This window comes from Apteryx rowi, unplaced genomic scaffold, assembly GCF_003343035.1.
Source record: "Apteryx rowi isolate R43461 unplaced genomic scaffold, aptRow1 scaffold_151, whole genome shotgun sequence".
NCBI lineage: Eukaryota > Metazoa > Chordata > Aves > Apterygiformes > Apterygidae > Apteryx > Apteryx rowi.
The window spans coordinates 1,547,772-1,573,033 of NW_020447764.1; the positions used below are offsets into that span (position 1 = coordinate 1,547,772).

The 25,262-nt window shown below is 38.9% G+C and overlaps 1 protein-coding gene across 1 annotated transcript in view; it reads left to right on the forward strand.

Moving 5' to 3' along the window:
- The window catches only part of RELN (reelin), a 277,854-nt gene that overhangs the window by 30,414 nt on the left and 222,178 nt on the right, over positions 1–25,262 (forward strand). The window lies entirely within an intron of this gene.

Below are 25,262 nucleotides of genomic sequence, written 5' to 3' on the forward strand. Positions count from 1 at the left end.
CAGTCACAGTTTGTGCCACACCAAAGACAGGTGTTTCCTAAATACATTGTGTGCCTGAGGCTACAAAATTTGAGACTATGCAGATGTGTGAAAATTAGGAAACTACTCAAAAGCATTTGTTCATATGTGAGCATCACCTCTCAAGGGTGATGTCCTCAAGCCACTCCTAAAGTGGGTCCAATCCAGTCCTCCTTGCTACAAAATTTCCAGGCTAAGACTGTGAAGAAAAAGTGCATCAGATGAAGTCTTTATGCCTTGGGATAGGCCAGTTCCTTGTTTCTGCTAAGTTGGATTTTATTACTGAATAAAATCTGTTATTCCAGGGTGATGATATCAATCCAGGTATGTCCTTGCACCTTACTTTATCAAGTTCTTGAAAGAGAAGGAGAAAGAATGATGATTTTTTAATTATTTTAATTAAATATACTTGTGTTCATGTTTTTATTAGTTTATCTATCTGATTTTAATTATTTTTGATGAACTACAGGACTCCTGTTTGTGAGGACAGTGAGTTTTGCTCATGGAAAGAAAGAAAACATTCCATATAATTTAAAGCTATAATTTCAAGATATTAAAATACATATAAAATAGGAACTGATTAAATGTATCAAATGAATCAATGTACTATAATCTTTGTCTCATTTCAACCCTTATGTAAAACAATGCAATTATTAAAATCAAAGGCAGTTTTTAACCAAGCACATGTCTTTTCATAAACCCAAGCCTGAGCTGGTCAAATGCTTGAAGGAAGCAAACCTTCAGGAGAAATCCAGGTGATACAGGAAGTATGTTATCAAATCTCATTGCAGGAAAGTAAAATGCTTCACTGCTGTGTTAGTGAGAATGGTTTTTCAGATAACATCAAGTTACGTATCTGAATGTTGAAAGACCTCATGGTGTTTTGGGAAGACATAGCATTGGTCAAAGTGCCATAGCTGAATTCTAGTTTCGATAGTTTTATTTAAATAACTTTTTGATATTTCCTCATAGCAGTTCTAATGGCAGAATAGCTACCAAATTGCTGCTTAAAGCTCCATTGGCTGGTAATCAATACATGGTTCTTGTGTATAAAGTAAAATTTTTAGTGCTTCCATGGCAAGAATTTTCTGTAATTGTAAGCCATTAATAATAACACTTATGGCAAACAGTGAAAAATATAATTACATTTTCTATGACCATACTGCTTTGGCAGCATTACAGGAAGTGCTGAAACATTTTACACAGCAGTTTATTAAACAAGTCAATATTTTGCTCTTCTAACACTCTGAGATTTGTTGTATGTCTGTTCTGAATAAAGAACTGACACAAATGTATTGTGACATTACAGTCATACTCCAGTCATATGGCATCACGGTCACCTTGACGTTCTCTGACATGCTGCAAAGATGATGTAACTATTAGAAGACTGAATCAATAAATACTGACAGTATTAGCTGCTAGGATGAACATACAAGCATTAATGAAGTCTAGGTGAAAAATTCTTGAAGAACGATTTTATTCTGAAGGTCTTAATTTTTAGAAAGGTTAATTTTTAATTTTGATATGAATAGTAAATTTGTTGAAATTATTCCACCTGCTTGCTCAGCACTCATACATTGAAGTTATTATCTCTGTAAATGAAACCTTACTATCTTTAGATTTCACAATACTGGTCTTGATTGAGATTCCTCCTTGTCAACTGCCTACTTAAATTTATCACTGAACATGTAAGAAGTAATATCACAGGCACTAGTGACCAACCAGTAGTCATAACTCACTTATACAGACAGCTTTGTGATAACCTTTGCTTAAGAAGGGCAAAGGTGTAATGAACTCCTTAAAAAAATCTTCAGTAATATTGTGTCAGGGTTCAGCCAAAATAAACCAGGATGTACTACATAGAGGAAAACTGCTTTAGCTGCAGTTTTGCCCGAGACTATCAAAAAGGTGTACAATAGCCTCTAACTGAAGTTTGGCTGAAGATTTAGCTTGAATATGAAATTCAGATTTGCTTTTAATAATTCTACTTATCGAATATCATATAAGTGTGATAATCTAAAGTACTTTTTGCTTAGTATGGGACTACTCTTTATTTACTCTCTGCTGATATACTCTAACTGAGCAGTCTGTGCTGTATTATACAAGACTCAAGAACTGTTATGGCTTTTATCATGAGAAATATTTCTAGAGAATTTAGTTATTCTGTTTTTTACATTTTTAAACCCAGGAATTGTTAGTACTTTTGTCCATATTTCACACCCAGCTGGACTCCTCAGCTAATTTCTGAGGATCTCTTTATTAAGTACTTCATTTTTTGCTGTGTATAATGTGGAGACTTGGGTGACTGGCTGGAAGCTGAGGCACTCATAGAGCAGAAGTGCCTCCAAGTGCCCAGTTTTCCAAGGACTGACACTGAAACGCAAAGTACTTTTGAGGACCTAACGTTCTGACGCTAGCTGCTATTTATCCAGAGGAAATTTGAAAGACAGCTGTCACAGTCACTTATGACACCAGGGCTGTGGCAAGAAGCTGAGCTAGTCACCCTGGGCTTCCTGTCTGCTCTGGGGAGAGAAACAAGCACTTTTGAGACATAGTTCATCTTAACCCTGAAGTAGCCATCTAAAGTAGGTGGATGACTTGTTCTCCAAAACTGCATATTTCTTGCCACCGATTTTAGTAGGACCTAAGGTGACTAGCTCAGCTGTGGACTCTAGAAATCCAAAGTTAGGTGAGAAGAAACTACCTTTATTACTGTGTATTATTGGCAAATGCAAATACTGGCAAAAAAAAAAAAAAAAAAAGACACCAGAAATCCCTAAAAGTTTTATGTCACAGCTACTTCATCATTTGGCAGAACAATCTAAGAAACATATAAAGCATAGGGAATGCAAACACTGCCAAGAAAACTATAGAGTATTATAATATGGCATCAGTGATATTATTCATTCTTAGACTAGCTGTGGGGCAATTTTGTGGAAAAAAGCTAATCTGAAGGGAGGTGTAGATGCACTTGGTAGGGAGGATAGAAGATGCACAAGATGCAAACTGTTCTTAACAATGGCAAATAGAGAAGCGTCTTAGCAAGCTGATTAACTAGGAAAATGATGGGGTTAAACTGGACAGTTTCCGAAGCTTCTTAAATTTGCAGTTACATAGATATGCTCAGGTTAGAAGTTATAATCACATGGAATACATGGAAAAAAAGATAGCTAAGTTCAGTGAACTCAGTATGGAAAAAAAGTTAGCTAGGTTCAGTGAACTCATAGGGATGGAACAGATTAGCTCATAAAAATTGATGGACTTCATAAAATAGAACATTTTATTACATCAGTTTTCAATTTAATAACATAAGAAGCATTTGATATTTAAGAAAATAAAATGATTGGTGTGTTCCTCAGAAAATTAACTTTTAAGATTTTAACTATCATAGTAAGAGATGCATACAATTTGTCAGAAGGGGACAATAGTCTAGAGGGAAAAAACTCTCCTTCAAGTAGGTTATAAGTACTCTAAAAATTTAATGCAGACAGGGAGGTCACTGGCATAGAGTCTTTGGCCTGTAAAAGAGGACCTCCTTTCTAGCAAATTTATTTCAGTTAATATCTAAAGCATAAATTTACAAACCAGCCAGAAGAAATGGGCTATGCTGTTTGTCCTGTAAGTAAAATGATCACAAAAGTCTATCTCCCCAGTAAGACCCTTTCCCATTCCTTCCCCAAAGATGACCTAAATTCAGCTGGCTGATTTTCCTCTTTCTTGACTTTTCGTGTGACTGACCTTTATAACATCAATGTTTTTTAGTAAAATATGGAGACTGATATTGTACAATTATGAAACATGACTTTGGGAATTTTGGTATAGCTTCAACTTAAAGAAATTAACTTGAGTATAAAGAAATCATTCAAGCGCAGATTTTTAAATTTGAAAAGGAAATCTTGAATTCTGTTGTCTGAGACAAACTATTGCCAAAGAAAATTTTCAGGCTTATATGAATGATTCATCTCTTCCCTTCTTTCACTGTCTTTAAGAAGGTGAATACTGCCTTATTACACTCCTAAGCAAAAAAAGTCACTGCAAAAAGTTTTAAAGATGCCGGCTGGGACAGGATTTGCATTCACACATCTCAGCGTAGGCATAGCCTGGCCTCCAGCGACTGCCAGCAGAGGACATGAGACTCCAGCGGGTCTTGTGTCCAGTCCGTCCATCACTGGATGTCTTGAGCATCTCAGGTGACTTTAGACGTCATTGTGTGATTGATGCAGCCCATGAAGTTTAGGGAATTACTCGGTGCCCTAACGCAGACAGGTACATTTGGTCAGTTAACCCCCTGGCATCGCGGGCTGGGTTGACTCAGCTTACGCTGGCTGTCATGGATCTGAGACGCCTCTCTCACGTCCTGGTGCATCTAGATCATCTCAGGCTGGAGCCGAATGCCACCCCGGCTGTTCTTATTCAGAGACTTGTCAGAGTGCTCTCTGGTTTTGGTAATGAACAGCTTCATAGTTCAGAGTCGGAAATAGCTGAAGTGCAGCTGCAGTTTCCTTTAAGCATAGCTTAAAAATTACAGGTAGTTACTTTTTCTTTAATAAGTAAATGAATTTACTAAGTGAAATTCTATTTAATGTCACCTTGCTGGTACATGATAAGAAACAGGAGGAAAGGTTACTGCTAACAGAAATTGCTTTTGTATTGGCCATGGAATTCACGCTATTGCAAACCCTCTGAAGTGCTTTCTCAAAAGCCGATGTCGAAGAGTTTCACTAGTACAAGTGGCTTTTCATGCGTCGTTTTATTGACTCACATTTTATGGTTTCCCATGTGTATTTAAAGGCTGAATTCCAGTCCCTAGTGAGAGACTCAAAAAGCATTTAATTTTGAAGTGAACTCATTTGCAATTTCCAGCTGAGACATCTCCTGATCAGTTGTAAAAGCGTCCAGGTTCTTGAGTCCTACCTATTGTAATTTTGTGACACTCTTTTATTTTAAGCCTTTTGTGCTTATTAAATCCTTTATATTCCCTTATTAATGAATAAAATGAAATACAAATAGCTTTAAAAAAACAATATTTATTATTTAAAAAGCTCCACCAACATATCAAAACATCCATTAAAAACTCATTCAGCTAATGCTCACTTTCATAAATCAGTCTAACACAGATAACAAAAGGTTCTGCTTTATTTTCATCATCTGTTTTAATTGACAAAAATTTTTCTCCTAGTTTTGCTAGTAAGAAAATGTGCACTATTTGCTCTATTTGTCACAAAATAAAGCCTCTTGAATGCAGGTAGTTGCGTCGGATAAAATATAATCTCTGAACTGATAAAAATGGTATATTATCAGCTGGATATTTTCAGGGGAAATAATCATAAGCACAGTTTTATGCATTCTACAAGCCACATGAACAAAAGTAAGAATAGCTACTGTGTTTTGCAAATATTTAATAATAATTCTAAACACAGAACTTGCAATTTAACATTAAATACTAGTCCATTTTATTGACAGTTTGTTTCTTGAGGGATTTTTTTTTAATTTATAGGTCTGTTACAGTTTTCAGAATAACAAAGTGAGAAACTATCCATCTAATTAGAAGAGCCATGACATTCAAGAAGGCAAAAATGGATGGCATAGAAAGTTGTAAGTAGTTCAGAGATTTTTCTAATTATGGGAAAATAGCTTAGGGTCTTCATAAGGAGATTTTGTATTTTTTGTGCCCTGAGGACAAATAATAAATCTTGAGCATTTCAGGAAGCCAATGTAATGAAATGACCTTTTTTAAAAAATTAAGATTTTGGGAAGAAAATGTATGATCATACTGAAACTGTATTGCTACTGAAGTAAAGCACTGCATCACCATTTTCTATGCAACAAGAAAGGTACATATATTTAATCAAGTCAGACAACATTTAGTTGAAATATTATTAATAAATGCTAACTTGTCTTTTTGTGACTGAAGCAATGGTTCATATTCCCATGAAGTACAAGAAAAAGAGTAAATATTCTTTTGGTTTCCAGGTAATTCTTATTTTTGGCAGCCTGCTCTAAATACTGCATATTTGTATATGATCTAACCCTGACATTTTCTGTTCAGGGTTTTCTGGAATTTGAACTTTATTTTGAAGCAAATAAATAAATAATTAGTGCAAGCTTCTAAATGTGTATTTCTGACATTAACAGAGAGCCTGAAAACTGTACTGGTTTTAAGAAGTTACTGTTTTCTCTCCTTAGAGAGGAGAGAAGTTAGTAAGATACTGACTTCAGGGCTCGATCACAATTTGAGTTTGATCTGTGTTTCAGCAGTCCATGCAGTTTTGAGGTGATTGTCCCCATCTGATCTACGTTTCTTGCATCTCTGGTGAGATATCGCAGGCCAGGGGAGTTTTGGGAAGAGTGTCAGGACAAGTTGGCAGTGCCAGGCAGCCAAGACCATGCGGGAGCCTGCCCGTCAGGAGGCGCGAGAAGGCTGTCCGTGCCCGTCTGGATGCCTGACCCCCGTGGTGCTGGGGAACCGCCCCCGGGAGGCGACCCTTCCATTTGGCTCTGGTCCCCTGATGTAGCAGGGACCACGACAATGATGCTATAGCTTGAACATCTGTAGATTTAAGCTCTGTCTTCAGGCTGGTTAGAGTCTTTTTATCTTTGAAATTCCTATCGAAAAATTGTTTCAAAGCCTCGTTTGTCTCCTGATTAAAAAGGATCTAATTTACAGTAAATTTATTCATGTCCAGTTCATACTCTTTGTTTTTATACCATGACTGTCCTTTAGCTTAAACAGCTCCTATACAACCCTGTTATATTTAGGAATAGCAGTCATCTTCTCTCTACACAAGACAAGCTTTTTCTGCCTTCTTTTATGACATATTTTACATTCTTCTCATCATCCTCGTAGTCCTTCTCTGCAGCTGCTCCAGCCTAAGTTAATCTTTTTTGAACACAAGCGTTCATAATTACGCACCATAATTGAAGTGATGTCTTAGCAATGCTTTACCAGTGCCATACCCTTAATACTCCTCCCATCACTTCTAGAAATAATTTAGCTGATACATTCTAAGACAGTGTTTGCCTTTCTTTCACATTGGTAGCTCTTTGTCATGCTGTGATTGACTGATGTACATTGGGCTTTCTCCTCCTCTGTCATTTCCAGCTTATGGTTGAAACTATCATTGTTACTATCTAAAGTACCTGAACTTACACTTTCTACAAGAGGCAATGAATCCTCTTTATATACTTTTTTTCAGTGGTAAATCACACTCTCTGTTTAAAAAAGGAGCATAATTTATAATTTTAGTATGGCTGGTTCAGCTTCCAGGGAATGGTTCTTGCCATGCCTTATCCGAAGGTTCTTTATTAGGTGATGTTTTCTTTCTCTCTCCTGAAATCAAATCACTTCTAAATTTTGAGAAATAAATTATAAACAATAGAGATTGAGTACCTTAAGTTTTTTAGAATCTTTTTCATGTCTAAGTGAAAGGTAGAACGTATATTAGCTTTTCTCCAGTCTGTAGCAATTTTCAGCTTTCTTCAAAAAATGTGAACACCAGCAATAAAACTCTTATATCTCTCACTTCCTTGTTCCTACAGATTTGTAGGGATTTGTTTTGTTTTGTTTTGCATTGTTTTTAAGGTAGGCTCTGTTTATCAAGGATTCACACTCTGTTTTCCAGATTATATTCCATATGAGTATCCTGACCTCAGGTTTTGGTACCACTTGGCCAGTGTTTGTATCATCCAGAAAACGTTGCTGTTGGTGATTTCAGATCTGCTTCCAGGTTGCTGATGAAAATACTGACTAATAGTGATACTATTAGTACTATTTAATGGTGATTCATGAGTTGCAGCTGGCTTAAGTAATTCAAGTGCATAATGCCATAAAAGTATGCTTTGATATCATATTGGGCTATTTCTCAAAATAAGGATATTGTGTTTTAAATAAAGTGTCTCAGAAAAGGCTAAAAGTGATCTTCAGAAACTATTTGAACAGGAGGTGACAACTAAAATCAAGAGTTTTGGCATATGCTAGACAGAAAGCATTATCTCAGTGAAAACAGATTATATCATTTTCCTGCTCTGCTAATTAACAATGGGGAAAAGTAGTTATTATATGAAGTTCAGGCAGTTCAACAAGAATTCACTTGATAAATACATGCAGAAAAATGCCTCTGTTAGTCAAATACTGTATTCCTCGGAGATCCCATTAAAAATTTTATCAAAGTTTAATTGCAACATATACCAGTTACGTTTAGATGAGTTCTCTAGCGAGGATTGTAATTTGAGAGATAGTTGAAGAAATGGGTTGAAGGGGTGGGTTGTGGAGCAGATCAGGATGGGGGTATTCCAGATTTACAGAATGTGCGAAGCCAGTAGTGTTGGAAGAAAGGAATGGTGGAAAGGTGGTGAGGGGTGGAGGTTTGCTGAAGCAAAGAGAAAGGAGAAGTAGAGAGATGAGAACAGAGGAATTAACAGAGATGAAGCTGTACAAGTCAAAAAGTGTATCTGCTTCTTCCTGTGAAAATTTAATCCAAGAACTCAAATGCTGGGTTTTAGGGAGTTAGTATGAATAGTCTGGACAAAATGCATGAATGCTCATGTCTCTGCCTTCAGTTTAGTGTCAATACAGGAATTCCAGGAATGTGCTGGAATATGTGACATAACTGCATTTTTAAATTTGATACAACATAATCCATGGTGCTCTTTCAGGAAGGAGTGAAGAATGGTATGTTCCTTTTGGGAGCAGTTATAGGGAAGAATCACATCACCACGTCATAGCTCAGCAAAGCTCCATGGACAAAATATAAGCCTCAAAACAGAGGTTTTGCAATTCCTTCTTAGATCACGTGACCAGAGAAAGGCTTTTCTTGAGGAAATCTCAGCTAGGCAGAATTCTCAAAAACTCTAAAATAAGATTTTCTGTGATTTGTTGGATTTTAAGACGTTTTATACACAAAATTTTGTACTATTTGTTAACAACAGTAGGTCAAGGAAGGAAGCTGTGATCAAACCTGTATATCCTGTAGTAACGATCTAGTTCTAACAGGTAAAGATATCTTATACTGTCCCAGCGTATTCTTTTTCCATATAAGACGACCTATACTGATATGAAGCACACATATGCCACTACTGTACTTGTAGAGCTGTACTTATTTAACTGTTTTTCTTGTCCAAATGCTCCAAGACATTTCAGGTTCAGGTCTGAATACAGCTGAGCATACATGCATGCATGATCTTACATTTTTAAATGAATATTGCATCATATTAAAAAGATCCACCTCAGCAACAAAGATTTGCACAACAAATTTGTGGGGAACGTTGAAGATTATTTTCAGCTTTCCTATAGTAATATAGCATTGTTTGTAAGCTGTTAGTGGAAAAAGTAAATATAGGAGTGGTATTATGTTTGTTATATCACTGGGACAAAGAAAAACCTTGATGATTTCAAATTTATTTTCAGTCAGATCCAAGGAAACTGAAAAAGAAATTTGGTGGCTTCACTGACTTATTGGATTCATTTTGATCCAAGTTTCTTGGTAAAGTGCAGTAAGTTGTTTCTGTCTCGGCGGTTTCAGTCAATGTCATTCATATTATTTGTTATTAAAACTGTGGCTGACCACAGTGATCGTGGCTCATTGCAGTTTCCATCACAAGACTTGTGGAATGGTTACTCACCACGTGGCAAGCCACAGCTTTGTTGGTTTTCACTGTTGTAGACCAACCTTTGTTAATTAATGACGGTGTCTCAGTCTGCTGCTTCTGGGACTTAGTCAGATGTCAGACTTAGTCAGACATTTAATTGTAATAGCTGTCAGTCCTTCCCTGATACCAGTTACCTTCAGAATTTCAAAGTACCCCACGCAGAGCTCCAAATATAATCTGCCCCTCCCTACTTCTCCATGATTTTTGTGATGCCTCTTCAGTTTCACCTTTTTTCACTGTCCTCATGTTCTTCTCCAAACAGTCTTTCAATAACTCATACATTTTTATACTTTAAAAAGTAAATTAAATTAATGAAAGAGCTTTCCCTAAGAGTATGATTGTCTTAAAACAACCCACACAAGTTGCGCATCTTTGAAAACTGCCATTTGCACGAGATCAGGAGGACTAGTTATAGAAAGATTTAAAGTCTCTGAATACCTCATCTGTGGTGAATGTGCGGACTGGGAATTTCTATTGGCTCATTGACTCCTTAACAAGAATCTTTTTTTGATAGTAAGTGCAAACAAAATGTGCAAAAAGATGTGGCAAAAAGAAAACAGTTGTACTGTGGGGCTAGTTAAGGGGAATCAGAACCTCTTTTCACTGCATACATTAATTTTATGTGCTCTATAATCCTGGTTATTAAAAAATGATTAAAACTTTTGTGCAACTGAATTGGACACAAGTTATAGATTGCCTTCTGCAGAGCCCATCACAGGCACCTATAATGTTTATAAAAGGAACATAATCATTTATTGTATGAGGACTGGTTCATTAAGCACCTAGTATTTAGCTTGAAGTGATCTGGATCATTCCCATGGAATTTATCAGGGGCTAACTGCTCAAGTATTTAATCAGTTTTTAAAAAATTTTTACAACTCTATATATTATCAGTAGCTGATCTAGGTAGCTGAAAGGTAATTTGGAGTGTGAGCCTAAATATTCAGAGGAATGATTTCAACATAGCCAAACTTAATAATAGGATAGTCATTTTAATTCAAATAAATGGGGAGAAGTTGCTGGTATGGATTTGACAGATTTGGCTTTGGTTCATACAGTGTGTGGGATCTCTGTGTTTGCATGTGATCGAATGCTTTATTTCAGTTTACTATTTTAGAAATCTCAGAAAATTCATCATTTAAGAAAGATCAAGGAGGAGAGACATTCAAAAGTTAGAAAATATATTGCATGCTTTTGTATGCAATTATTCTTTCTCTACGACTCTCAAAATACATTTTGATCTTAGATGTAATTTGCAAAGAGCAATCTGTACTCTGTACTACATTGCACAGTGCTGTGTAAGTGATAATGACCTGCACGTATCTCTAAAAATATCCTGTATACATGTATATGCAGAGTACTGGCAGCCTTTGAGCTTTGGCATATTGCCAGTGCAACCTGCAGTTCTAGTTGTGCATTGGTGGTATTTCAAAATATTTATATGAAAAATAGAAACAAAACTAATTCTGGCAATGATTTCAAAGTGGAGTATGGTGAATCACTGAGATAAAATGCAAAATAAAGACTAGACAGTGTTCTAGGTGTGTACCATATCAAATTCATTACAGCCCCAATTATCAATCAAAAATGTTTCACCATGAAAATGTTACAGCATAGATTCTTTGGAAGACACGAAGAGCTGAACATTACATTTAGTGTTGATATTATGTGATCTCAAAGTGATGGACCACCTACCTCCATGCGAATGGGTGAAACCAGCCAGATGAGAAAAAATCCCTATGCTTTTATAACAGAGGATATAAATTACAAAGTGCCATTTTTACTAAACTTTGCAAAACTACCTGATTAGTCTTCCATGGTTAGTGTATATCAACTCAACCATTGGTGCTTTCCTAGTTTTTCTGACTTTTCTGAAATAACTGCTGGTAATTAATAGGGATGTATGAATAATGATTTTAGTTTCAGAATTGCTTACCAAATTGAAAATTTTTTTGAAAGGTGTGTTTTTGTACTGAACTGGTATTTTATGGTTTTTTTTCACCTTATAAGTTTCATTCAACCCAAGAACTGTTACCTTTCTTCCGGCTGAAAGAAAGGCAGCTTCATCCCTTGCTACACTCACTGTTTTGCTAAACTCTCTATCCCCTTCCTAGATAAGGTCTCAGCGCCTAAACCAGTCACCAAGAGTACAGGGGATTAAGTTCTTTTTTTTCCTCCATTTGAGGATATTCAAATTTACCTCTTTCACTGATCAGAAGAGTATCTTAAGTATTGGAAAAAGGTATAGCATGCTTTTTCTTGAGCAGATTGCTCTACTTTGAATTAGTGGTTAAAAATTAGTCAGTGAAGCGAGTGAATCACTTTGTCTCACCCGCAGCGCGGAAAGCCATTCTCACTCCCTGCTCCATGTCTCAGTGACTGTTTTGAAGTACTTTACACAAACAGGTCTGAAACAAAGCTGTGAAATACCCTTCAGCATGTGTTAGGCACTCACTGGAGAACTGAGAAAGGTTAGACGCACTTGGCAGCCTGTGCAGGGATTTGGAGCATCTCACTGGTAAATGTCCAAGTTGGCCAGTAGGAGGTACTCTGAGGTGGGTACCTGCATTTTCTCTCCTGGATGGGCATCTCTCTGGGAAGTGGGACATGTGGGATATCCCTGGGTGCTCTGAGTCTTTGCTTACCTGTAGACACTGAACAGCTTTCTCAGGAGGGCACTGTGCTGCTTGCTGCAGCCTCACTCCAGAACAGTCCTGCCTAGATTGGGATACATTCATATGAAATTAGGATTGAATCTATCCAGGCAGCACATTTTATTCAATATGATCTCCTTCTTCAGTGATGGCTGGCCACCACAACATAGGAGAACAGTAATATACAGTATATACAGTAATATTACAGGTTTTAGGTGCCCCCAAATTTTTCCAGTCAAAACCATCTGGCATGTTTGCACATCAGTTGTTAGCTCCCCAGTCTATTCAGATTTAGCAAGTATACTATTTACCAAAAATAGCTTCTCGATTATATAATTTTAGTTTTGCTATCGTTGTGAACACAATCCAGAAGAACTAATTCCATTCAAAAATTCATTGTTACTTTCCACAGCCACTGTTCACCACAGAAAAATCTGTGTATTAGAATAGAGAACAACATGTATGTGCGAAGAAGGGCTAATACTTGTGAAAACTGATATTACAGTATGAGAAAGCATTACAACTACAAAGCATCTGGAAGTCCTAGCGAGAAAACATCTTAATTGCATACATGGCAGGGCTCAGATTAATGTAAATTAAAAAGCATCCTCATTTTCTGAACTGCTAATCTGCCTTGGAAAAAAAAATGTGGACAAGAGACCTAGAGATTGAGAGCCAAATTTTTCCTTTTGTTATACCCTTTCCTATTGATTTTGTTATGGTGCAAAAGAATAATAAAGGGAGGAACTTCACCAGAGGACTGCAGCTCCTTGGCATATTTTTCTTGGTAAGGGTAGATTAGCAGGTCGAAAAGCACAGCCGCGTTTTGATCTTCGTATTTTTAGCCTTCACTTTATATGCTAATGGCACTGCTGCTCCCTAGTATGTCCCTTGTGTGTTTGTTACTTTGACTTACTGTATTTTTTAAACCTTTTTTAAAACTGCAATAAAATCTTGCAACATTTATCCTCCTACAGTCACAGCTGGGTTGGTTTGTTTGAAGAGGCAGGCTTTCAGCTTAGTGTTCATTCATGGACCTGAATTAAGCTTTAAGTTTAAATTCAATCGTCTGGTTCGAAGACCCACAAAAGCAGAAGCATTTAGGTTGCTCAGCTCCCACTGAAGCCCCTGGATGTCACACACAAATAGCTCTGAGCCCAAAAGTTTTTCCTGCTTCTGTCATGTGTCTTGAAATGCAACTCAGACCTCTTAGAGGTGGTGGTGTTCTTTAGTCCTCTTGTCGCCATAGCATCGGCTAAAGCTTTCTTCTTTCCAGCAAAGCTATGAGCTGGTTTGGAGAATACATAGCCAAGGCCCCCTGCCCCCTTCTTTGTCATTATTTGTGTAGCAGACCTACCTTTCACACGCAGGGCAGGATTAGCTGCTATCACGGCAACATTGACCAGTCTTCAGAGGTGAATATAGTTTGCTGGTTTAAAATTTCTTTCCTTCAGTGCTTTGCAACTAATTTTAAAATATATCTTGACTCACATTATGCTTAAGAATGGCTGCACTGGTAACCCAGCTTCCTGATCAGCAGCGAGCCATAGCTAACCCACAGTCTCAGAGCAAACGAGGACCAGTGAAAGGGAAATCTGAGCAAAAAATAGGCTTTTTGTTGGTCAAGGGGAGCTGTTGGGCTGCGGTGGATGGCTCTAACAAGGACGTTCCTCAGATCCACCTTGGTTCCCACCACTCGGCCCAGCAGCACCGGGGCAGATTTGCCTTCGGCACTGGCCAGCCCCTGGTGCACGTGGCCTCCCGTGCAGCTGACAGCAGCTCACAAAATAACCTACCGCCACACCAAGGCAGCGGTGCTGCGCGGGATGCGCTGGCGTGCCAGCAGGAGCGATTCCAGCGTCCTCCCAGCCGGGCCAGCCCATGCAGGCGTGCTGCCTGCCCAGGTGGGATAACCCTGCAACTGGGTGAGCTGAAAAGTAGCACTCTGAAGATCGTATTTTAAGATAGGCATGCTGCCTGCCCAGGTGGGATAACCCTGCAACTGGGTGAGCCGAAAAGTAGCACTCTGAAGATCGTATTTTAAGATCCTGTATCGAACATGAAATGACTCAAGAAGATTAGCTTCTAAGAGTTAGTCATAAAGTGCTCTTTTGAGGGCAAAGACTTCAATAACAACAGTCTTTCCACAAAATCTCTGTTTACGTTGACTGACAGTTTACAAGAAGGTTGCTGTTCTGGGTAGCTTTCTTCTATTTGCCTTTCTCACATGTGAGCTGGAATTGCTCTTGCGTAGTTGGGATTGATAATATTCTGTCTAGAAGAAGTAAATTTCAGGCAGAGGAGTGAAATGCAGAATTACTTCTCTGCTTTCTTGCTACTCCTAACTGACAGTATGAGTTGTCAGATAGAAATAAAAGTGCAGTGTTACAATCTTCTGTCTGTAGTATGTCTTAATACATGCCATATGGCTGAGGGGCATTGCACCAGATAGATATGTGATTTTTTTCTCACTAGAGTTAAAAATAGTAATATGGAAGTGAATGAGTACTCATTTGCTCTCCCTCTGTGCTTGCTGGCTGTGATTATTCTTGCCTGGTTTGGTGTGTGAACTTTTGTGTTTAGATTTGTTTCCTAAAAGTTTTGCTGCTGTTCTTGTTAGTCTGCTAATTGCATTCTGAGGAGTTTTCTTCTTAATGGGTAACATTCTGCTTTCAGTGGGCAGACATTCAAACTGATTGGCATACCACTCCCCTTTAGTAACCTACTTAATTAAATACTCTCAACATTATAGTGCATTTTTGATTAGTGAGAGAGATGTAGTGTAAAGTTATAGAGTGTGATCTTTCCAGTTTTAAAGTACAACAGGAGGCTAAGTAGACTATTGGCATTTCACAAGGGAAAGAGAACAGCAATTGCCAGATTCTGCAGGAACTGCCTTCCAGTTTTCTGTTTTGGCTTGCAATCATCATAGAAAAAGATATTAAAGATGCATAAAGAGTTAAAGGAACTGTTTGGGTGTTCTTAGATAAGGAGAATTTTTTTTTCACTGGTAAAAATACCACAGATGTCAGCAAATTGTAGCTGGTACTTCTGCTTTGGTGATGAAAGAAAGTGTGAGAAATATGTAGTAGGAAAACACTTTGATTCTTAAACTCCAAAATTCAACTCCGTTCCAGCTGAGTATCAAAACTGCCACCTCTGCCTTGGCAACAAATGGAGCTGATAGACCCTGTTTGCCCTGGTGTACCTCCACGGGTGACAGAAAGGTGACCCTGGGCACCTGAGCCAGCACTCGGGTGTTACAACCCTGCCATGTCCCTGCAGCAGGTCACTGCTGCGCTGGCGGCTCGGCGCGGGTCTCAGCCTGCTCTCAAAGCCACGCTTGGTGCTGCCTCAAGGCTCCCACCTGCCTCCCATCCATGCTCTTTATACACGGACAGGCGTTTGAGTGCGCATATATTGGCATGCTTGTGCTTTAGCCCGCCCCAGTTCTTACTCATCCCTTCTAGGCGGGTACAGAGCACACCCAGGATCAGTTCTGCCTAACGTAGTGTGGATGCTTCAAGCACAGTGTGCAGCGCAGGCAAAAGCGAGTCACTGGGCTCAGCATGCTTCGTCCGCTCTTAGCTTCCCGGGATAGATCCAGCCAGTGCAGCCGTGGCTGCGTTCCCGTGGCTGTTTTTACCACTGACGTTGCACTGTGGTACGTTACAGCTCTCCCTGTTTAAGTCTAACCAAGGCACAGAAGTCATTCGCCCCGCCGCTTTCAGGTATTTTGCACGCAGAGTGGCAGTAGATCAAATTAAACTCACTTCCTGGCTTTCCATCCCAGAATATCGCCAGCTTGGAGAGGACAGCCTGCTGGCTGCTTTGAAGGCGTGCAAGCTGTCTGAGCCCTCCCGAGGTCCCTCCACCCCAGAGCGTGTTGCTGGGTGACCACGCACTCTAGCAAGCCCAAGACAAACCCTCTTCTCAAAGTTGCAGACTTAAGGGACGTTGTTTTGGTGCTGCAAAATGTGAAGAATATGGAAAAGAATCCTTTATTACACTTTTAACACTGTGAATGTAATAGATCTGTGGTCACAGAGGAGGCAAAATTAAGTTTTTGACAATACATCAGAATAGTTATGGAACGTACATGCAGTGTGAAGAACTGTGCTGTCTTCCACTGATTAATGTGAACTGGTCAGTGATATTGTTTTTTTAACCATCGGTGGTGAATCTCAGCATAGTTTCAAGAAAAGAACTCCTGCAGACTGGCGATTTCAGTTGAAATTCTTCCATTCAACCCACAAAAGCACATTTCCTCTCCCACTTCTCTCCCCGACAGTAGTTTCTCAACTAGCTTTATCTCTCACAGGCTGATGATGTGGTGCAGCACTTCTGACCATGGTGCCCGCTAAGCAGGTTTACATACAGTTTTATATTTTTTTATATTTATAAATCCTGAGGAACTTGTAACTATTTCCTCAGCTCTCACAAAGGGAAACCAATGTTCCAGCGTCACTGAAGTAGACTACTGAATGAAATGTGTTTATCGCCTCATCCTACACCATGCAAAATTCTGTGCTTCTGAACATAGTGTTATAGAAACTGTAAATAGTATTTACAAATTGAGCATGTTGTAGCGGTTGGCCATGTTTAAATGTATGAAGGTAAACAAAACCATATTCTGTTGCCATAATTGGGTTTTTCCCATCAGAAGTGTAGCTCCTTTCCTGAGTAGAAATGTTAATAACTCTTACTCAAGTTAATGGAGGTTTTTATGAGACACTCCTGCCCATCAAACCTCCCAGAGGCTCTGGGAATGGCCGTACTGCAGGTCACTTTGGTGTCCCACCACCTGGTGTCCCCCCACAGGGCAGGGGGAGACCTTGCATAGCTGACCCAGGGCACCATCGAGGCTGCTGTACCCTGAGCCTTCAGGAGGGCAGAGCGCCAGAAAACCTGGAGCATCTCTAGGACTATTTCTCTGAATAAATATTACTAAATTGCAGGATGTGTCCCAAACTATATCTTGTCAGCCATCAACACTGGTTTAATTAAGCGTATCTGCTAATCACAATTTTCCAACTTTTTATAGTGTGTGCCGTAAGACACAGCTGGAGAGAAGGAACACCTTTAATTAGAAACAGCTATTGCTGATTTAAGTGAAGAAAGTTTATGTCAGGAGCTGTGGGGCATCCTTTGAAGGTGCTGTAGCCATGGCTGGTGTAGTACGCACTGCAGTTATTGTACACTGTACATACTCTCGAGTTGACTTTCAGACTGCTTAAGATAAGAAGTTATGGAATAGGATAGAATAGCTTGCTGAACAGAAACTCTCCAAAACAAGAAGTAATAAAAGTCTGTAAATCATAAATTTTCCAGCTGGAAAAAGATTTCCATGGAATTCCCTCTGGTTCCATTATACTGATGTCCTTATTGATTGGTTTTACTGGACATAATTTGTTTTGGAGGAAGCTATTAATTTTAAAACATCAAAGTTCACTGATTATGTCAATAGCAGAGGTATAAAACATAATTAGAGACAGTGCAAGTGTGAAGGAGATTCCCAGTACCAAGTTCATCCTTAAGTGAGTAATCCAGTAATGGTAATGTAGGCAAATGCAAAATATGTCTGTGGGCAAGGGATCAAAATAGAGGAAATATGTTACAAGGGAAACTGCTGCCAGAAACTATTAAGTTCATTTAAAATAAATTAAAAAGAGGCTTAGGGTTTTGTAGGTAAAACCTTGAAGCCATTACCCCAATTAGTCATACCTGAATATATAAGAAGCACGCAGAGTATTAGGATGTGTCACCAAAGACAGTACAACCAGAGAACTGGTATCGTTAGTATGCAAAGCTCTCTGCAGAGCACAGCTAGAAACTGAGGCTGAGATGGTTTAAATTTTTTTTTTTTTTGGAAGCTACTACCTTGGAAAGGATATATTAATGATCCAAATAGGATGTCTGTGTTGTAAATAAAGGTTGGGGTTACATTTTTATTGAGATACGTAGTTGTTTTCTATTTGTTGCACAGCAATGTTTTATTTGTTGTCACTTATGTCAGTAAGCAAAAAGGTTTGGTTCATTCATGGCTCTGAGGGAGTGGTCAGTATGGTTTTCTCAGGTAAATCTGCCAGTTTGGAGTCTCACTTCTACCCAAGAAAATTCAGGGCAATTCCACTGGCTCGAATTCTGCCTGCCTGAATTGTCCCTACTGCAAGGAGAAGAATGTGGTTACTGCTTGCCCTGAGAAGGAATCTGGTGGGAGCAGATGTCTGACACTACAACACAGTGATCCTTTGTCACATTTGTCACTGATACAAAACCTATCAAGCAGTACGTCTGATGACTGACTCCTGGGAGACACAAGCAATTTTACAAAATGAAAAGATTCAGAATAATGCAGTATTTTCAGGAAGTCATACCAGAGTTGCTCATATGGATGAGAGACTCACGAACCAAATACAATAACTAAAAAAAAGAGTAAGTGAATGCAAACCAGGGACAGCTGCTTTTCTGAAAGAGAGGTAAACTGGAATACACTGCTAAATTAGACTTATGAAAAAGCTGGTACAGAATGAAGTTATCAATCAGCCTTACAGGTTGCTATAAAGAAAAATATAAAAGTTGTTATTACAAAACATATGCTGGGGCTGTTAGGGAACATTTAGAATACATTCTGGTTTTGGCTCAAGCCTTTAAAAAGAGACTTTTCTTCTTCTATATTTCAGCAATGCAGTAGGTCATTAGCATTTTCTATTTATATTACTGCTGGTCCCTGTTTACTGTTACTAAATCTACTTGCCTTAGAGCTTTTCGTACCATGTTGTTCTCTGTGGAGCACTTAGACTTCAGCTGTAAATTGTCCTCTCATCCTTCCTGACAACGAACACCCTTAAACCGCCAGCGCGCTGGAGATCAGGCTTTCACAACCCCCACTCCACGGGCTCACACAGGCATATCACACGTTACACAAGGGGCTCATTCAGTGTCTGGGGAAATTATGCAAATGAAAGGGGATATTCTCCTCCCCGTGCACCAGAATTTCCATATGTGTAACTCCCGTTAGGTTTAATGAGACTGGCACTCATAAATCCCTGAGATGAAATTATACCCCTAAGTGGATTCTAACAAAGGGCTGCTCAAAAGTTTTGATTAACAATCCCTTAAAAGTAGAACATTAAAGGAGAGATTAAGCAAAAAATGTTCTCTGTTTCGGAATAAATTTTGTAAGTCTGTACATTAAGGGTTCATCCTTGCAAATCTGTACTTCTAGTGAACTGCTCACTTCAGTAAGTAATCAAAAAATGTGGGCATAAAGCTCTACTCTTGTTAGCATCTAAACATCCTAACCCGATCTGCTTCCTACCTGGATCCCAAATTGTGAATGTAATTCAAACAGGGAGGTGCAGTAAATTGTTGTTTCCATAACTGTGAAGAAAACACATTCAAATTTTATGTATGGAGGAAAAGGTTGTAAAACAAATACTTCCTGTCCCAAGTCTGAGTTCCTTGAGCACAGTTATACCCCAACAGGGATCAAATTGCTGTATTCAAGCTCTAGGTGGTTCCTGACTACAAAAGGAGTTAAGGTTCTTAGTGATAGACTTTATTAAGTTGTTATATGCTTATTTGTTCTTTTTCTACTGTTCTTATTGGCCTGTAGATGGTATTTTCCCCAGCATTACATATACTGAAAGGGTGTATTATTTAATAATGAAGGAGTAATAGCAACAGTGAAATCAACACATGGCTTCAAGAAAGATAAAGGTAATATATTTCTGGGTGGAAAACCGTATCTGACAGAATTTCTGGTCTTTTCTTTCTTCATAATATTTAATAATTTATCAAGCCATCCTGACCTTTAATTGATCACAAGGACCAGCAAGTGCTTTAGCAGTCTGTTGTATTCTGTCAAACTAGATGTGTGTTTTTCCTGTGAAGCAGAGTGTAATCACCCAGAAGAATCAATCAGCAACAGCGTATTTTAGCTAGATGAGTGCAATTCACTTAGGGCTAGATTCTGCACCTTTCTTCATTTTGCAAGGGACTAACACGCGTAATTCAGTTGCCTCTAACTGGCTGCTTGCTTGAGTACAGATTGAAAAATAAGCTTATAATTGTACATTTGTATTCATGTTTTAGAAACAAAAACAGGATGGTAGCCAACTCCAGATATTCCTTTATTCCTAGTAAAGAAATAATGCAAATTACTGACGTTTTTCTCAAACACATATTTGTATTAAAAAAATCAGGTAGAAACTCTATTTCTTTCCTACCACTACTTCTCTTCAAAATTTTAAGACTTGCGTTTCAGAGTCCTGAAAGGGGCTGATAATTTAAGGATATTTCTGGAATATTCTTCCAGCAACCAAAAAAGAAACCATTCTTCACTCACTATAGCATTCAGGGAAAACACATATTTAATTTTTTGCATATGTTTACAGGTAAGGATCAAAAAGGTCCTTTAAACATCCAGACAGACATAGAACAAAGGTAGGTGCCTTGCTTTGCAAATGGGGTCTGCAAGTTGCAGCTCCAGCAGCTCTAAAATGCGCTAGGCACCTATATACATTCAGTGAATAGATTTTAGCCTATAATTTTCCCTAGGACCTACACTTGGATTTCTGTGAATTCTGGTCCAGACCTGCCTGTCTCTGACACAATCTCTGTTGCATCCCAAATGATGAAGAGAGGCAAGTAGCTTTCCCTTAACCTCCAGGAGGACCCCAATTCTGCAGCGATGCTAGAGACCTGTCCGAGCCCTTCCTCTCTGAGGGCTTTACTCAAAAGAGTGGCTCCTTGTCCTTAGCCGCTTGACTTGGCCCAGATCTCCTGCATCTGAGTAGTGCAGGCTTAGCTTTAACAGGAGAGTGGGGGCACTGTCTATAAGATTAATCTTCAACTTTGTAGAGAAGACATGTTTCTGGGAGAATGGACTGTGGGTGTAAGATCTCTGCCCTAGTTTGTACTCTAAGATTATATAAAAATATATAAAAAAAAATTATAAAAAGCATGGCTACCAGCATCTCTCCATTTTGAGAAAAGTGAACTCTCCTGCATCAGGACCCCTTCCCAGAAAAGGCCTCCCGATGCTGCTCGGGAGAAGCGAGGCTCTGATTCGGCTGCGCTAGCCGCGGCGTGGGATGTGTGCTCTGGCTCAGCGCTGTTTACCCTGCTCCCTGCAAGGTGCCCCTAGGCAGAACCGTGCTCATCTTGCGGGTTTGTGGATCACCCTTCAGAGAAGCTAGAGCCTGTGCGGACAATGTGGGTCCCCAGCTCTGTTTCCTAAGGGAACAGGCTTCTCCTAGCACTAGGTACTTCATTTTTACATAAAATAAAATCTAATTTGAAGGTGTCTGTTTTTGACTTAAATTTACTATTTACTAATTAGGAATGAGTTGGCCTTTACAGCCTTATTTTCTTGGTATTTCATTGGTATTTCATGTTTAGCATTTTGTTGTCACTCTTACTCATAACCTTGAAAACGGAAACATATAGCAGATGATCACTTTAGAGGCAGCAAAAAGAAAATGCATTTATTCATTTTACAGCTGTATTTAACCCTTTCCTTTGCTGTCATACTCAGTTCATATAATAAATAAGAAATGGTAGGCTACCTACCTGTTGAGATTTTGCATTGATGAAGGATTTGCCAAGAACCTTGACATGCAGATGAGCTACTTTTCTCAGGTTCTTGTTTAGGATCCTATTTTCTAAATAAGCAGCATTAACATGTGTAACTCATGACTACTGCATATCTACTTTCTTCAGACTTAGAAAGCAGAAATGGATGTGAATCTTTCTGCATTATCTGTGCCATTAGACTATTCCTGGAGTTCCTGTATTTAATCTAACTCTTGGCATAGCAGTTCTTTGATTCGGTGACTATAAATAGTGCATGGAATAGGACTAAGCACATTTTTTAAAGTTATGGAACTTTCCACAATAAAAACAGCTTCTGGGCAAAATCTTGAGGGGGGCTGAGCACGTCTAGTTCCTCTCCCTGCAGAGCTGTTTGCAGGTACAAAGCATGTCTGGGATTTGAATGATTATACTGGGACTCCTAAAGGCACAGAAATTTCAGGGGATGGAGAAGCTAGAAAGTGCAGGTGTCTGCAACACCTCGGTATGACGAGTGCACATTGTAAAAAACAAGAGGAAAGGAGTTCAGAGGGATGCTAATGACTTCTTTGTATGTAGCACATTTTAGAGCTGTGGATACCAACTGTCACAAGCCTTTGAACATTTATACATTAAATAAATGCCCAGGAAACATTTGACTATTTGCAAAAATGGTTGTGCAGTTTTATACAGACAGATCTTAAAATACTACCTTAAGATTATTACCTTTTTAAACAATAACGTGAATGTATTTAATTGCACTGAACAATAGGACATGGCAGGAGATGCCATTAGACCAATGTGGACCTTAGCCACGCACCTGAAAATCAGGCATGCTCTGTTGCAGAAGTTGTCTGAGATACCTACCAGACACATTTTTGTTCTGTATCTAATCAGGGTTGTCTTGTATTCAGTCTATTTTTTGCAGCAGAAGCTTGTTTCACATTTGCCTTAGGTTTTTTTTTTTTTTTTTTTTTATGGTGCAAATGTTCTGTCTGGGAAGCAGCTTGCCTGGTAGGAGAGGGGAATGGAGGAGAAGGAAACTGGTGCTTACTGTAGCAGGGGACTATAAAAAGACTAGAAACAAGAGGTGAAGATAGCATACTTTATATTTTATTTTCAGTAGTCCTTAGTTGCAGTTGCATTTCCCCATTTTTGGTGTCTGTGTGATTTTTATGTTCCCCTTTTCAGCATAAAAATTTGGTTTTAAGCATAAAAAAAATTAGAAAGTTTTTTCTAATATCACTGTGACATTCACTTAAGTTTCAATATTTTTTTTTCTTGAAATAATCTGAAGACAGTGAACTCCAAAATAGATTTGATGTATCCAGTAAAGGTCCTGCAGATGAGGACTGATTGCTTTTAATGTAAAAATGATAATGAATGGATAAAATCAGAATTCTGAGTATTCTCTGTGCAATTCATTGACTACTTCTGTGAAAAATTGAATGAGTTGTTTTTCATTGTTAAGAATTTATTCTAGTCACTGCAAAGTTGTTCTTTTTTTAAACTGTAAATCAAAGGAAAAAGAAATTCTCCACAGATGTTATATGTCTTTGATGTATTAGACACATTTTTGCAGCCTACTGCCTGAAACCTAGGGAATTCATTAACTCACAAGTTGCTGCCAAGAGGGAAGTGGCCATGTTTCCCAAGCTGGTGTGCCTGTCCCCGGCAGCGGGATGTGGTTGGGGCAGCCTTTGCCCTGCTCTGTATTTGGGTACCTCTGGGGAAAGTGGGATTTCTTCAAACTGAAGGGCTGTTCCTGGTTCTCCCCTGACAGTCCCTGTCATTTAATTAACCTACTAAAGTCTGTAGCTGGCTCCGTTTCCCATTATGCAGCCAGGGATGATGATAGGTGCAAACTAGTGGTCTGCATTGGCCCCAAAGACCCAGTCCCACATCACTGAAGTAACTAGTTTAGCACAAACTTCAAAGAGAGAAAGACAAGACCCACAACCCTGGGAAAGAAGCAGCGTTACCATCTTTCACCCTTAAAGAAAGCAAAATAGTTGCCTAATTGCCACTGACCCTGCGAGCGACCGATGCTCTCTGGGCGTACTTTTGGACACATCTGTCTCCACATGGGGCAGCAGGGTCGATCTCAGCAATGAGAACAGGGCAAAGAGCCTCAGGACCAGTCAAGCAGCTTGATTTGAGGGTGTCACCGCCATCCCTCCCAACATGCCAAGGAAGAGAAGAAAACATCAATGTTAGTAAGGTTGACAAGAGATAACCAAACCTCACGTGCATGTAATGTCTTGCAATAAACAGGGATGAGTCAGTAAAATACCATATCCCTCGATTCCCCTACTGCTGTGCTCTAGAGGAGCCTGCACCTCTTCTTCATGGCCATCCCAACCCAGCAGGCTTTAGGATCACTAGTGTATTTAACCTGTGTGAAAGTTGGAAGGCCTCATATGTATGCTTCGGTGATGAAGTTTTTGAAAATCCTGAGTTAGAAGGTTATGATCATTTGTAAAAGATACAGGCATCATTGCCATCATCCACTACCTCCTGTCACCTCTGGGACAGGATTCACTGTGGCTCCATTTCTCCAAAAAAATTGAAGCTGGTTCAGAATTTAATAGCCCTCAGGGTAAATAATATATCTAACCCTGAGCTATATTCTGTGATTCTCACTAGAACATGAGTGTAATTTCAGATGTTGATCTATTTTGATCTATAAAATGCAAAATGATTTGCTTGCAAGGCAGTCCCCCTCTCTGAACAGTACTGCTGGCATTGCAGTCCCTGGAGAGGCACAAGGTGGAGCAGCATGTTTGTGTTAGAAAGGATTCGTCCGCCTCCTTGGTGAAAATCGCTTGCTTGTAAACTCTTTCCACCTTTGGATCAGTGAGGGTTTAAGAAAAGTTGTTGGGTTTGCATTTCAGAAGAATTGCCATTAAAAACAGTTGTTGAGGGTTCTGAGAGGTAGAGATAAGTTTTAGTTATCTATTTTTGTTTGAACTGAAATAAATAAATACAAGAAATACCAGCCAACATAAGCTTTCTGAAATACAATCACGTAACAACTGACAGGGACCTTTTTGAGCATGTTGGTACTTGCTACCATATGCTCTTCTTTCACATCATACTAGCAATGTTTTTAGACTATCTAACTGTTTTCTGAACTAAAGGGTTCACTATTTGAAGTATTTGGGCACACAGCATTCCCTTCTGATAGGTGCATTCAAAAAAATAGTTTCAATATTTATTGTTTAATGTACTAGGATTAAAGGTGTAATAATTAACTTGAGTAAGATTCCAGCCTAAATGTATTAAACAACCACATTTGCACTAATTTGTAGGAAGGTGCAGAGGGACTCTGAGGGAGAGAAGGTTGCCATCTGATATTGTTGCTTT